At 46.8% G+C, this 13,342-nt stretch overlaps 1 long non-coding RNA gene across 1 annotated transcript; it reads left to right on the top strand.

Annotated features, from left to right (window-relative positions):
• Positions 1-12,523: 12,523 nt before the first annotated feature.
• On the top strand, positions 12,524-13,008 carry LOC124701883. The gene is made up of 3 exons (XR_007002254.1): positions 12,524-12,646; positions 12,738-12,808; positions 12,899-13,008. It is a non-coding gene; the product is annotated as an uncharacterized LOC124701883 (long non-coding RNA).
• The last annotated feature ends 334 nt before the right edge of the window (positions 13,009-13,342 follow it).

Here is a 13,342-nt window from a genome sequence, read left to right as displayed (position 1 = left end):
AAGTTGTTGTCGAAGTTCTTGCAAATCTTCCGACAAATGTCCGCTTGATGAACTCTCGAGGAGATTATGGTCGACTAGTATTTTCTTCGAGAAGGAAGATGCGGGTGAAGCGGCGGCAGAACAAGGAGGAGTCGAGTAGTTATCAAATATTAGCTGGAAAAGAAAGGCCCGGGATCAATGAAAAGCACGAAGGGAAATTTCATTACTTGCTAGAAAATTTACATGGGTATTACAAAAGAAAGTTCTCCGGGAGGACTAAGTGAGTAATTGTCGCCAAGGCTAAAATGGCGACAAGAGCAAAAGAAACGAGAAAAAGAAACAAGGACGCATGCAACTAGACCTCCGGCCTCGAGGAGCTAGGAGTCGAAGTTGGCTTGATCCCGAGATACGCCAAGATTTTCTTCGTGTTGGGCTTGGCCGCCTTAATCAGTGACTTCCATCTCGACTGTTCTATCTGATCGGTGTCGCCAACCTTCATCCAGTCGAGAGTACTGTTGGCTGTCAGCAACTAGAGCAACAGTATTTTCAACGACCACCTTCATATTTTCATGGCGCATCTTCGGTCCAAGATCTTCCGATGAATTGAAAAGCTTGGCAAGGTCAAGGAAAGTCGAAGGTTCCTCTTTCTTCGGGAAGAAATAGGGGAACAACGCCGACAAACCCGCATTGGCATTGGCCACGCCTTCACGAATTTCGCGTCCATGGAGTTCCAAAAGAGAGAGTGCGTCAAGGAGAGGGTCATTGACGGGATTCTCCAGATCAAAATCTTGTTCTGTTTGGGCTGCCACATGAGACAAAACATTAGTTGAAAACAAAGATACAGGGAGTACAATAAAATAGAAGAAATTGAGGATATTACTCAGCGTACGTCGACTTTGCGACTTCAAACGCTTGATGATCCCTTGCTCACGTGCAGCCTGTGCAGATTTTTGCTCGTGTAAGGCAGATTCAGCATCTTTGAGCTTTTGCTGCAATTCCTCGATACTAGCGGCTTTTGCTTTGGCATCATCAGCTTCAGCTCTAGCTTCGCTAGCGGCAAGCTCAGCTTTCTTGCGAGCCGCTTCACTTTGCTCAAGTTTTTGAGCAAGTGTCTCAGCACGTTCGTTAGCCTCTGCCAGTTTTTCTGTTAAGATGAGGAAAAGAGAGAGAAGAAAGATCAAAAATAGCGACAAGCAGCAGGAGTAAAAAACCAAGGAAAAACAGCAAGTATAAAAGTCGTTACCTTCGGCTCTGCTGGCATACTCGCGATACCCAATAAATTGGGACCCGATGCGGATAAGATCCTTGATCATAGGCTGTTAAAGAAGAAGAAAAGAAGGGGAAAACTTCGGCATTACAAAAAGTAAGGGTCCACAAAAGCAAAATAGAAGAAATATAGACATCGACAAACTTACATCATCCAAGAGGCTGCGACGAAGAGCTGCTCAATTGAGAGGAGGCTCAACGATCATTTCAACCCTTGCCCTTTTTGGCGAAGGGACAAGGGGGCTTGAAGGAAGAGTAGATGTATCAACATTCGTTGAGGAGGCGACGATTCTTCTCCTTCAACGAGCTTCTACGAAATAACTAAAGTGTGTGACGTGCTCGTCCGAGGAGCTACGTCACGAGTTGGTACTTCTTCCTCGTCATCACTGCGAGTAAGGAGCATTAGCATAAAAAGCAAGACAAGAAAAAACTTCGATTACAGAAATAAAGAGGAAGCCGAGGAATTTACGAGCTGACGAGGGATGCAACATAAGGATCATAAGTTGCCTTCGGAGGAGAAGGAACAACTTCTTCGGCTTTGGAAGTGCCGGAATCTTCGACATCGTTCCTCTTCCTTTTCCTTTGTGGGGAAACGGCGGGAGGAGGAGATTGGACGACGTGGTGTCCTCGGAAGATCCCGCGGACTTTCGAGAATCCACGGGATCATTCACAAAGGACGGAACTTCTTGATTGTCGTCAGTAACAATGCCCATTTCTTCGACTTCTCCATCCTCAGGAAGAGGAGGAAGGGAAGTCATAGTAGGGTGATTCTACACGAAAATAGCGACAAAGGGAAAAATAGAGAGATATCAATTCCATGAGATGCAGGGAAAATTTACAACAAGATAAAATTCGAGAAGACAAAATACCTCGGGGAGAGGATTGGTGGAGTTGTAGGGTGCCACGCGACAAGAGGAAGGAATAGGATCCTTCTTACTCAGCGAGGTAATTCTTCGAATAAGCTTCTCCAAGTCCTTCACGGAAAGATCATTGGAGAGCCTATTGGCGTCATTGGAACCGAGTACGTCCAAAGGGGATTTTTGCGAGCACTGAAGAGGCTGCACTCTAATCCTAAGAAAATAGGCGGTGATTTGGACACCGAGATAACTCTTTGCCTCGAGTATTTTGAAGTTGATGAATACGAGACATAAGAGCTTACGTCGCCTTTTTCTCTTCTTCGGAAGCTTCGGCGTCCCGGGAGTAGCGGCGTTGAATCTTCGCGTTTCCGTCGAAAGGAACTATGTTGTGTTCCACGGAATTGGCGCTTTCTTCGTGTATATAGAGCCACCTTTTGCGCCATCCTTGGACGAGTCGGGAAATTTGACGTCGAAATAATCGACATCGGTTCGGACACGGATAACTACGCCACCTATGTTGTAGGTGGCGTTGTGGCACCATTGCGGCGAAGGCGAGAAAATGCGCTTCCAAATAGCCCAATTGGGAGCAACTCCAAGAAAGCATTCGCAAAGCGTGATAAAGATAGAAATGTGGAGGATGGAATTGGGGGTCGGCTGGTGCGGCTGAATCCCATAGACAAAGAGAAGACCGCGGAGGAAATCATGGATTGGGGTAGAGAGGCCGCGGATGAGATGATCAACGAAACTAACCCGATACTCCATTGGAGGCTTGGGGTAGCTTTCTTCGCTGGGAAAGCGGATGGCGTCTTCCTTCTTCATCAGGCCGAGCCTCTTCAGCATGTTGACATCTTGGTTGGAGATTTTGGATCTCTCCCACTCAAGATCTTCAGCGGCCATCTTGGACTCCGGAGTGTTGTGGCGAGTCAAACGCGCACGCGGTGGCATCAACGGCAATGGGCAGAGCAATGTATGCGAGTGCGGGAAATCAGAGAGAGTTGGGCGCGAGGGGAAGATTTGCGAAGAGGAACAGGTGAGCGGCGCAAGCGAGGGGATGAACGGAGGTTGAAGACGGGTTTATATAAGAATTGGGTGAAGCGGTGTGCCGTTGGATGAGGAAATCGTGTGGTGAGAATAGATCTTCTAGATACAAGGGCAAAAAAGTATTTTCTTTGGGATAGGCGTTACCGTACGTGCGCCAGAAAAAGCGGAGGACGTGTGTCCCCCACTTGCACGACGTGTCAACGTGGTGGAAACGATGGACCCACAAAGCAGAAAAATCTCGACCATTGATAGAGTTGAAGAAAATTTGACAAGGGAAAATATGTCGACAAAAAAAAAAAAAAGAAGAATGGCGACAGGATACGTTATTTGAATATTTCGGGAGCTTTTGGACAGAAACAAGTTTTTGCCCAAATGCTCGGGGGCTACTTTGACAAAAAGTCAAATTTCGAGTATGACAATATAGAAAATGTTGAGCCTACAGTCAAGCACAAGTTCTTGGCTGTAGCCTCGGGGGCTACTCCCATCGGGAGCGCTGTTCGCGCACCGAGAGATAAAAAAAGAGAGAGAAGAAGAAGAAGAGAAAAGAGTTCATATTGAGAAGTAATGACAATATAGTGACAAGGTGGATTAAAATGTTGAGCCTACAACCAAGCACAAGTTCTTGGCTGTAGCCTCGGGGGCTACTCCCATCGGGAACGTTGTTCGCGTGCCCGATGAAATTAACAAAGGAAAAATAGAACGGCAAGAGAGTATATTTCGAGTTATAATTAACTCTACATATACTCCCATCGGGAGAGCAATATAAGTCATATTTGACTCGATAAAATGTGCCATTCCAACAGCCGGAAAAGCACTCGACAATATATTCTCAGAACGCCAAAGTTGCGATCAATTTATGAATGCCGCAAATTTGCGAAGGTAAGACCCCAGATCCATTCTGCTGGGCGTGGCATCGCCAAAGGCTGCGCTACTGCTACTTTTATCCGTATCAACGGATACGAAGAAAAATCCTAACGGACGCGTTAGGTACTCGATAAATTTGGCCGGGACTCGACAGAATGGTAAGACCTTAAGCGGCACCTGTCGAAGTTTACACCGGTATCCCGAGATCATGTCCGGGGACGTGATTTTGAAGTAGGTTTTTGCGGATTGCCACTAGAGCGGTTAACTAGTACACGATCCGTCAGATGAACTAGCCCCAACTACCAATATCCCTGTACAATATAGAATTTTATGAGAACAAATATAAAAGTTAGAGCTTTCGAGTAAAAATAAACAGTGGAGATTTTCCCTGACTCTATGATTCAAGCAAAATCTCGGGGGCTACTGACATAGGCATCCCAAATGGGCCTGCCGAATATAGTACCCGGGGTTTATTGAAGGCCCACTACCCGAAGAATAAGAAGATTCGGAAGCCCAAGATGTATTTAAGGAAAAGATAGAGTTGTAATAGGAAGTGTTATTTGTAATCCGGCGGGATGAGTTAGAAACCGTCCCGGACTACGTAACTTGTACAAAACGAAATCCTCGGCTCCACCTCTTATATAAAGGGGGAGTCGAGGGACGAGAGATCATCGAATCATTGTACTGCAAACCCTAGTTTTCATATTCGTCGAGTACTTTTCGGCTGAAACCTTCGAGATCTACTTGCCCTCTACTTCTAACTAAACCCTAGCCTACAATCCATAGGCATTGATAAGTTAATCCCTTGTCAACAACATCGAGAAGGCATCGCATCTGCTCAAGGATTGTCGGCAATTCCTCGATATCCATAAGCTATGCGAAGAATTAAGGTCCAACTCCGAAGCAGTGGCGCACCTGACGAAACAGGGTATAGCTGCCTCTATTCAATCACCCAAGCCGCATGAACGTTCACACGCGCTAGCCAAAGTTTTCCCCGTATCGCGAGGACAGATGAATATGATCCACAAAGCTGGCATCTCCAAAAGAGAATCCAATAAATTTACACGGGAGATAAAACTTGCAGGGGTGGCCCTACCCGCATAACCTCTCGACAAGATTTCGCTGGATGTCGTTTTTTGGCACACCCAACAACTTCAGGAAGGAGATACTCGAGTTCGAGGTAGTGAATTGGGAATCACATACCACGCTATTCTCGGCCGGCCATCATTCGCTAAATTCATGGTAGTTCCTCATTATGCATACTTAAAACTCAAGATACCAGGCAATAACGAGACAATGATAACTATTCATGGAAGTTTTTCTCGTTCCGATAATTGTGATAAAGATTTTCAGAAGATCGCCTCCAAATTCGGAGTCAGAGAAGAGCTCAATGCACTAGCGTACTCACCGACCACAAGAAGCCACTTGCCGATACTTGGAACACAAAATCCGACGAGTTTGACGCTGCCAAAGAAGCAAAGAAGCATCGAAGAAAACAGTCCACGCATCGGCTGATCTTACTATTGCATAGGAAGGCACGCTCATCGAGTTCCTACGTAAGCGCTTGGAAATGTTTGCATGGGAGCCATCCGACATGCCAGGTATTCCCAGGGAACTCGCTGAGCACGCCCTCAATGTTGACCCTAAAGCCAAACCTGTACAGCGGACACTACGTCGTTTTTCGGAACCAAAGAGAAAAACCATCGGGGAAGAAGTTAATCAGCTCCGAAAAGCCGGGTTTATTCGAGAACTCAAAGAAGCTAAGTGTGTAGCTAACCCAGTGAGGGTGCCAAAGAAAGATAAAACAGCTCTTCGTATGTGCATCGACTTCACGAGTTTCAACAAGCATTCCCCGAAGGATCATTTCCCGTTGCCTCGTATCGATCAAATAGTCGATTCCACGGCAGGCTGTGACCGCCTCTCCTTTCTAGATGCTTATTCTGGATACAATCAAATCAAACTCAAAGAAGAAGACCAAGAGTTAATTAACAACGCTTATTACACCACATGGTGTTTATTGCTACAACGTCATGACTTTCGGGTTAAAAAACGCGGGCGCAACCTATCAACGGTGTATGCAAGCCTGCCTCGTGGAGCAGATTGGTAGGAATATCGAGGTCTACATCGACGACATCGTCGTCAAGACCAGAAATGCCGCAACGCTCATCGATGACCTACGAGAAACCTTCGACAACCTCGATCGTTATAAAATCAAGCTAAACTCAAAAAAATGTTTTTCGGGGTACCTGGAGGCCAAGTACTCAGGTACTTTATTTCTGCTAGGGGAATTGAGGCCAACCCCCTGAAAATTAAGGTTGTTCTCGATATGGAACCGCAAAAGAATTTGCAGCACATGCAGCAGCTGGCAGGGCGAGTGGCAGCTCTTAGCAGATTCATCACTAAATTGGGAGAAAAGGCGTTACCCTTCTATCAACTAATGAAGAAATCAGAAAAATTCGAGTGGACAGCAGAAGCACATGACGCTTTCGACGACCTTAAGAAAGTTTTGTCAACTTCCCCGATCCTCCTTACCCCTCACGACTGGGAGCCAATGCTACTCTCATCGCTGCAACTAGTCGAGTGGTCAACACCGTGCTAATAGTCGAACGCGCGGAAGCAGGGAAAGTCCACGGCGTACAACGCCCTGTATATTACCTCACTGAAGTACTCACACCAGCAAAGGAGCGTTACCCGCACTATGAGAAACTGGTGTATGTTGTATGGATGACATCACAAAAACTGCGACACTACTTCGCCGAGCATCCGATTATTCGATTATTGTCGTCACTGAGGCTCCACTAAAGAACATACTCACCAATCCAGACGATATAGGTCGAGTATCTCAGTGGGCCATAGAATTGGCACCGCACGATATTTCTTATGTCAATCGAATGTCCATCAAGTCCCAGGTCCTCCCAGACTTCTTTGTTGATTGGATTCAGTCGCAAACTCCGGCTACACCCGATATGTCGGGTTCGTGGACCATGTACTTCGATGGCTCAAAGCGAAACACGGTGCAGGTGCAGGAGTAGTGCTAATCTCACCGTAAGGTGACAAGATGAAATATGCTCTAAGGATGAACTTTTCGCTGCCGACAAATAATGAGGCAGCGTATGAGGCGTTATTGCATGGTATGCGTATGGCTAAAGCATGCAGTGCTACACGTTTGGATATTTATGGAGATTCAAAACTCGCTGTCCAGCACTCGATGAACTTATGTGATGCTATCAGTGATAACGTACTTTCTTATCGCCAAATGAACCAGTCGATGGAAGCCAAGTTCGAAGGTTGCAAGTTAAAACATATCGGCGGAGCTAGCAACAAAGAAGCAGACTCCTTGGAAAATATCGGCTCCACATGCTCCACGATTGCAGATGGAGTTTTTGATGAAGTAATCAATCAACGATCTATCAAAATGAAGATTTTGGCACCGCCCATATAGTCGGTTACCGACTCGGGGGCTACGCCTCAAGACGTTGCCGAATATATTATTACTGGCCCAAAACAACAAGTTCTGCTCCTCGAGCCCATATGGACTAAGCCTTTCTTGGCGTATTTACTTCGTCGGGAGCTACTAGACGACCCGGTGGAAGCACAAAATAAGTATATCTGGCATATTTCAATGGTGCATCGCCATCGAAGATGGAAAGGCCCTGTTGCGAGAGATACATGAAGGCACGTGTGGCCACCATGCAAGTAGTCGAGCTCTTGTAGCTAAAGCTTTTAGAGCTGGGTTTTATTGGCCGACAGCAACAGCCGATGCTAGAGAATTGGTCAAGAAATGTGATCCTTGTCAGCGTTTCGCACCAAAACCACACGCCCCAGCTACAGACATTATGACGATACCTCTTGCGTGGCCCTTTGCGCAATGGGGACTCGATCAAGTTGGACCGATGCCGAAATCATCGCCGGGTGGGCATATCTACCTATTGGTAGCAGTCAACAAGTTCACCAAGTGGATTGAGGCTATGCCAGTCGCCAATCAAACATCCACAACAGGTGTCAAGTTCTTCAATGGTATCACCTATCGTTTCGGTGTACCTCACAGTATTATCGCATACAATGGAACCGAATTTGCATCCAACGAATTTCACGAATTCTGTGAAAATCTCGGCATCAAACTCAGTTTTGATTCGGTTTCACATCCTCAAACCAACAGGTAAGTGGAAAGGATTAACGGTCTAATCTGTAACGACATAAAAAAACGTCTCACAAAGGCAGCTGGCGCTTGGGTTGAAGAATTACCATCGGTACTTTGGAGTTTACGAACTGACATAGGCATGCTGAATAGTTACCCTGGGTCTATAAGAAAGTATAAAGGCCATGGACTCGGAGCTTTGGAGGCCCAGAAGGTTGAAGATTTTTGGGTTAGGAAAGTAGAGTTGTAATAGGAAACTTGTATCAATATAGGAAAGGCCCAACGCGGCTCGATAATTTGTAACTTGTACGACACGGAAAGCCTCGGCTTCACCTCCTATATAAAGGGGAATCCGAGGGAGAAAGAAAGGATCGAAATCATTGTAACCCTAGCCACCATAATCTTGAGTTGAGCACCTTTGTTCGACTGAACCTTCGGGATCTACTTGCCATCTACTTCTTACGAAACCCTAAGTCTATAATATGTAGGCATTGACGAGTTAATCCCTCATCAATTGGCGCCGTCTGTGGGAATTAGATGCTGCAAGGTTCTGATCTCGATGGCATCTTCAACATCATCGTCAACAGCAAGCAACGCGATGGACGGAGGTAAACGAGTCCAACCCGATCTCGCCGATTTAGTTCCTCACCCTCCCGCCCGTTTGCATGCATATGCCGATCTGGAGGAGTCGACGAAGATGACTTTCGGGAGCTTCCGCTTCCTCGTCGGGAAAGAAGGATCACATCGTCTCGCGGCATCGATTTTTTCGGGACCGTTGGCGGTCGAGCCCGATTTCTCGGGATCGTCAACATCATTTGTCGAGTCAGGCGACGAGGAAGTTTTGCCGCCACGCTTCACCAAGGCACTCGCCGATCTGTTCGGTGACATGACTTTTGGGTCGTTCACATAAACCGATCTAGATAGCGACTCGGAAAGCTTCACCAACTTCGATTTCACCAACTTTAACTTCACCAACATAAACAACTCTACTGCTAGTAGGGAGGTCTTCGTCGATTTATACTATGGTGTCACCGACCCTGAGGCTAATGAAAACACAATTGTAACATATCATCAGATTTGCGTAATCACGGGAGCATGTCGTGAAGAGGATGAAGAGTCTGAGGCTTTCGACGATTTGGACAACCCCTACGTCGATCCCGCAGATCTCACATGAGGAACAGGAAGCAAATACATCGGAACTGAACCGCGAGAAAAAAGTACGGTTGTCGCATGAAGCATGGGATAGAGCTGCAAGAGCCATGAACAGCACGGAGCCGATGACTACACAAGCTTCCCCGCAAGAGCTGCAAGCATATCAATATAAACTCAGCCGTTCCAGGTGTGAGCTAGCAAAACTGCAGCAAAAAATCGACGAAAGAAAAGATGCAGCAGATGCCTCCAGCGAGCGCAGAGCCAACATGAGTCAACACTCGAGGACCTCAGCAGACAATCATAGGGACAATCGCGCACGAGCAAGATCTCGACTGGCAGGCATACCTGCAAGAGAATGAGAGAACCTGATTGCGTCCAGGCCACCTCAAGGAGATCCTAGATCATGTCTTTCATGTCAATAGACACGAGAGGGCATAGCATCCCGAAAACACCAAAGGTAGGATACATGGAAACACACGTATTCCTAATTGCGTCCAGGCCACCTCAAGGAGATCCTAGATCATCACTATACCAGATTGCTATGGCAGGAGTCGGTGTTATGGTGCGGCGATAGCAGGAAGAGAGATAGCACCACAACATGAAAGTGCTCCACGCCGGAGCAGCCCAAGGCAAAATAGTCCCCGATGTACTGTGGCAGCAACGCGAGATGCTCCAAGAGAAGGCGACGCGAGGAACACAGTAGCTCAAGCTCGAGTTGACAGAGCACGCGAGGAAAGAAGTCGAGAAAACAGAACACGTGAAAATCATCATACACCGGAAGATAGCGATGAGGACTTGTGCGGACTCCCTTGCTTTAACCGAAGGGTTCGCAAAACTCGAGTGCCCACTACCTTCAAATTACCCGATAACTATAAAAAGTTTGACGGGCTGCAAGATCTAGAGGATTTGTTAGTCGATTATCTGGAGACAGTAAAGTTGATGGGTGGAACAAGAACAACAGATATGCAAAGCATTCAGGTCCACCTCAGTGGAGCCGCAAGATCCTGGATGAAGAAGCTGCCAGAGGATCCATAGATAGCTGGGAAACTTTTGAAGACTTGTTCGTAAGAAATTTTTGGTCCACTTGCAAAAAACCAACATCAATAGAACAGCTAAGGACTTGCAAGCAGAAGCCGGATGAATCGATGAGAACATACATTCAACGGTGGAGTATCATCAAAAACTCGACTGAGCATGTATCCAATGAAAGAGCAATCGACGCGTTTGTTGCAGGGATCCGAAGGGGAGACCTCATCGAAGAGTTGGGGAGGTCCAACCCAAGGACAATAGCAGAACTCATGGATAGCGAATCGGTGGGACGACGGAGAAGATGCCATTCATAATAAACGGCAGAGGTCACCCGAAGAAGATCGTAATAGAATCAATAACCAGAATAGGCGACGTTTCCGCACCTTCGCAGAGTATGACGGTCCCGACCAAGTATCGGTTGGCTTCTGAGGAAACAGTGCAGGAAATCATCGTGACGATTATCACAGGAGCAATGATCAACGAAGTGATCACAGAGATGCACCGAGTTCCAGCATACAAAACAATCGGTCGAGGTTTCCAAGGCCATACAATGTGTCACCCGAAGATTTGCTTAACGAGCCGTGTCAGGTTCACTTCTACACCGACAATGATGAAAGGAGACAATTAGGTTACCTCCAGAAGGACTGCCGAACTTTTCAAGCTCTGCGAAGGGCGACAAAAAGCAAACATGCGGAAGCAGTAAACAGAGGATATGTGCAAGGACCAAGGAGCGAAGTACATGTACCTCTTCCACCACCACCCGCAGTTACTAGTGCAAACCAGCATCAATTGCAAATTACAGGGCCTCCAGGCGCCAATGATGAATTCACAAGTACAAGAGGAGCAGTATCAATGATACAGAAAGGTAGACCTTAGAATAAGTCACAGAAGCTAATTTCTCGACAGGTGTACATGGAAGTACATGCACCTCCACCAACTACTGAGTACCTCAATTGGTCGGGTCAACCAATAGGATTCAGTATAGAGGATCATCCACCCCAAGTCCCACGGCCAGGACATTCAGCGATGATATTACCAGCGGTTATCGAGGGATATGACGTCTCTCGCATATTCATAGATGGAGGAAGCAGTCTAAATCTCATATAAGCGGATACATTGCGGAGGATGAACATCTCGCTGGCTAACTTGGCACCAACGGACACGCGTTTTCACGGCATCGCACTCGAAAAACCAAATTATTCTTTGGGCAAGATCGCACTTGACGTGCAGTTTGGAACAAGAGAAAATTTCAGAAAGGAGAAGCTTGTAACGGCCCGGGTAGGACCCCCTAATAGATTTTGTTTGTTCTTTTCTTTTTGTGCATCAGCATTTCATCATGCATCATATCATCCATGTTTTCACTAAATAAAATTATTTTATAAACCCTAACCCCTCTCTTACTCCCTATTTTACAATTAAGCTTTTTCAAAACAATTAAGGTTTGGAAATATAATATATTTTGTTTTGGTTACAAATAATTAAATATTTTGTAAACCAGTTTTTGAATCTCACCCTCTTTCCTCAATATTCAAAACAGAATTGAATTTATTTTCAAATGGTTTATTTAAAGAAAAAGAAAAAACCCAACCCCTATCTTGCCAGGCCCCTTTTCTCTCCTCTCTCTTCTGGCCTTTTCACCCGGCGGCCCATCTGCCTCTCCTCGGCCCAGCCATCTCTCGGCCCGTACCCCTTCGAGGAGAAAGGTTTTCCCCTCCTTGTCGTCTTCTCCTTCACGATAATGGTGTGGGTGGAGTACTGTGGTCTCCCCTCCACCAAGCGCCCCACCTCAACCACTTCCTCCTCCCTTTTAACCCCTCTCCGAGCCCTGGGAGAAACCTAGTGTCCCTCCCCTTCCTCCCTCCGCGCCGCCACTCCGTGGTTCCTCTTCTTTTCTCCTCTCTGTGAACAAACCCCACAGCACCACCTCCACCTCGCCATGGCGCCGCCGCTACCGGCCGCCCCTCGACGAACCGAAGACACCAGGAGATCCGCCTCGTCGAGCTCTACGTCTTGGAGCAAGGAATCGAGTCAATACCCCGTAAATCGAGCGCAAGGTCGCCGTTTCTCCTCCATGGCCGCCATGCTCCGGCGTCGATTCCGGCCGCCCTCGTCCTCCTCCGGCCAAACCGAGTACACCACCGGCTTCCTCATGTTCAGCCGCATGTCCGACACCAACCGCCTCGTCCCGATTCGCTCCGAGTCGCCGGATCCATGAAAGACCAGAGCTCCTCCGCCATGGGTTTCATCCTCGTGCTCCGCGAGTCTGCTTCAGGTTGCTGGGTGCCCATCTCTGGACACCACCCACGCATCAGCCCGACTGGTTCGGTCCTTTCTCCTTTTCCCATGAGATCCTTGGTTCAAATTCCCACCCTGCGAATTAAATCCATCCTTTTGGCCTTTGTTTTGTCCAGATCTCGAGTTCAGAGATGTTTCAGCTTATGCGTGAGATCATCCAAGTCAACAACATCAGCTAGCTCTTCTGGTTCGTTCCTTTGATGTGTATCAGGAGATCCTGAGATCAATTCCTAGCATAGGCAAATTTAAGCCCAACCTTTTCTTCTTCGTTTCTCAGATCCAGTGCTGGGCATTGGCCCATTTCTCTCCTGGTGTAGATGTCGCCCACGAGCAGCAGCCTGCTATCCTACCCCAGCAGCAGACGAGATCCAGCCCAGGACCATGCAGGTCCAGCAAATTCGCCCCCCTGCTTCGTTTTATTTTTCTGAAATATCCAGAAAATGTTATAATCTTGCATAAATTATATCTTGCAAACCGTAACTCAAAATAAAATATTTTTGATCAGAAAAACACGAGGATCATGAATATGCCATCCATTCTTGCTGTTGCATCATGCATCATATAATTTTGTGCTAGTTTGCATTACCACCTAATATGTAACATATGGAATATGTGGGATATTATATAAATGTTGTCCCGGTTCCATTTAACTTTGATGTAGCTCACCCCTGCCATGTTTTCCATGCTAATCAACCTTTAATATGCGGGGTAGACAAATAAC

This window comes from Lolium rigidum, chromosome 3 (assembly GCF_022539505.1).
Source record: "Lolium rigidum isolate FL_2022 chromosome 3, APGP_CSIRO_Lrig_0.1, whole genome shotgun sequence".
NCBI lineage: Eukaryota > Viridiplantae > Streptophyta > Magnoliopsida > Poales > Poaceae > Lolium > Lolium rigidum.
This window is presented reverse-complemented; position numbering and strand designations above follow the sequence as displayed.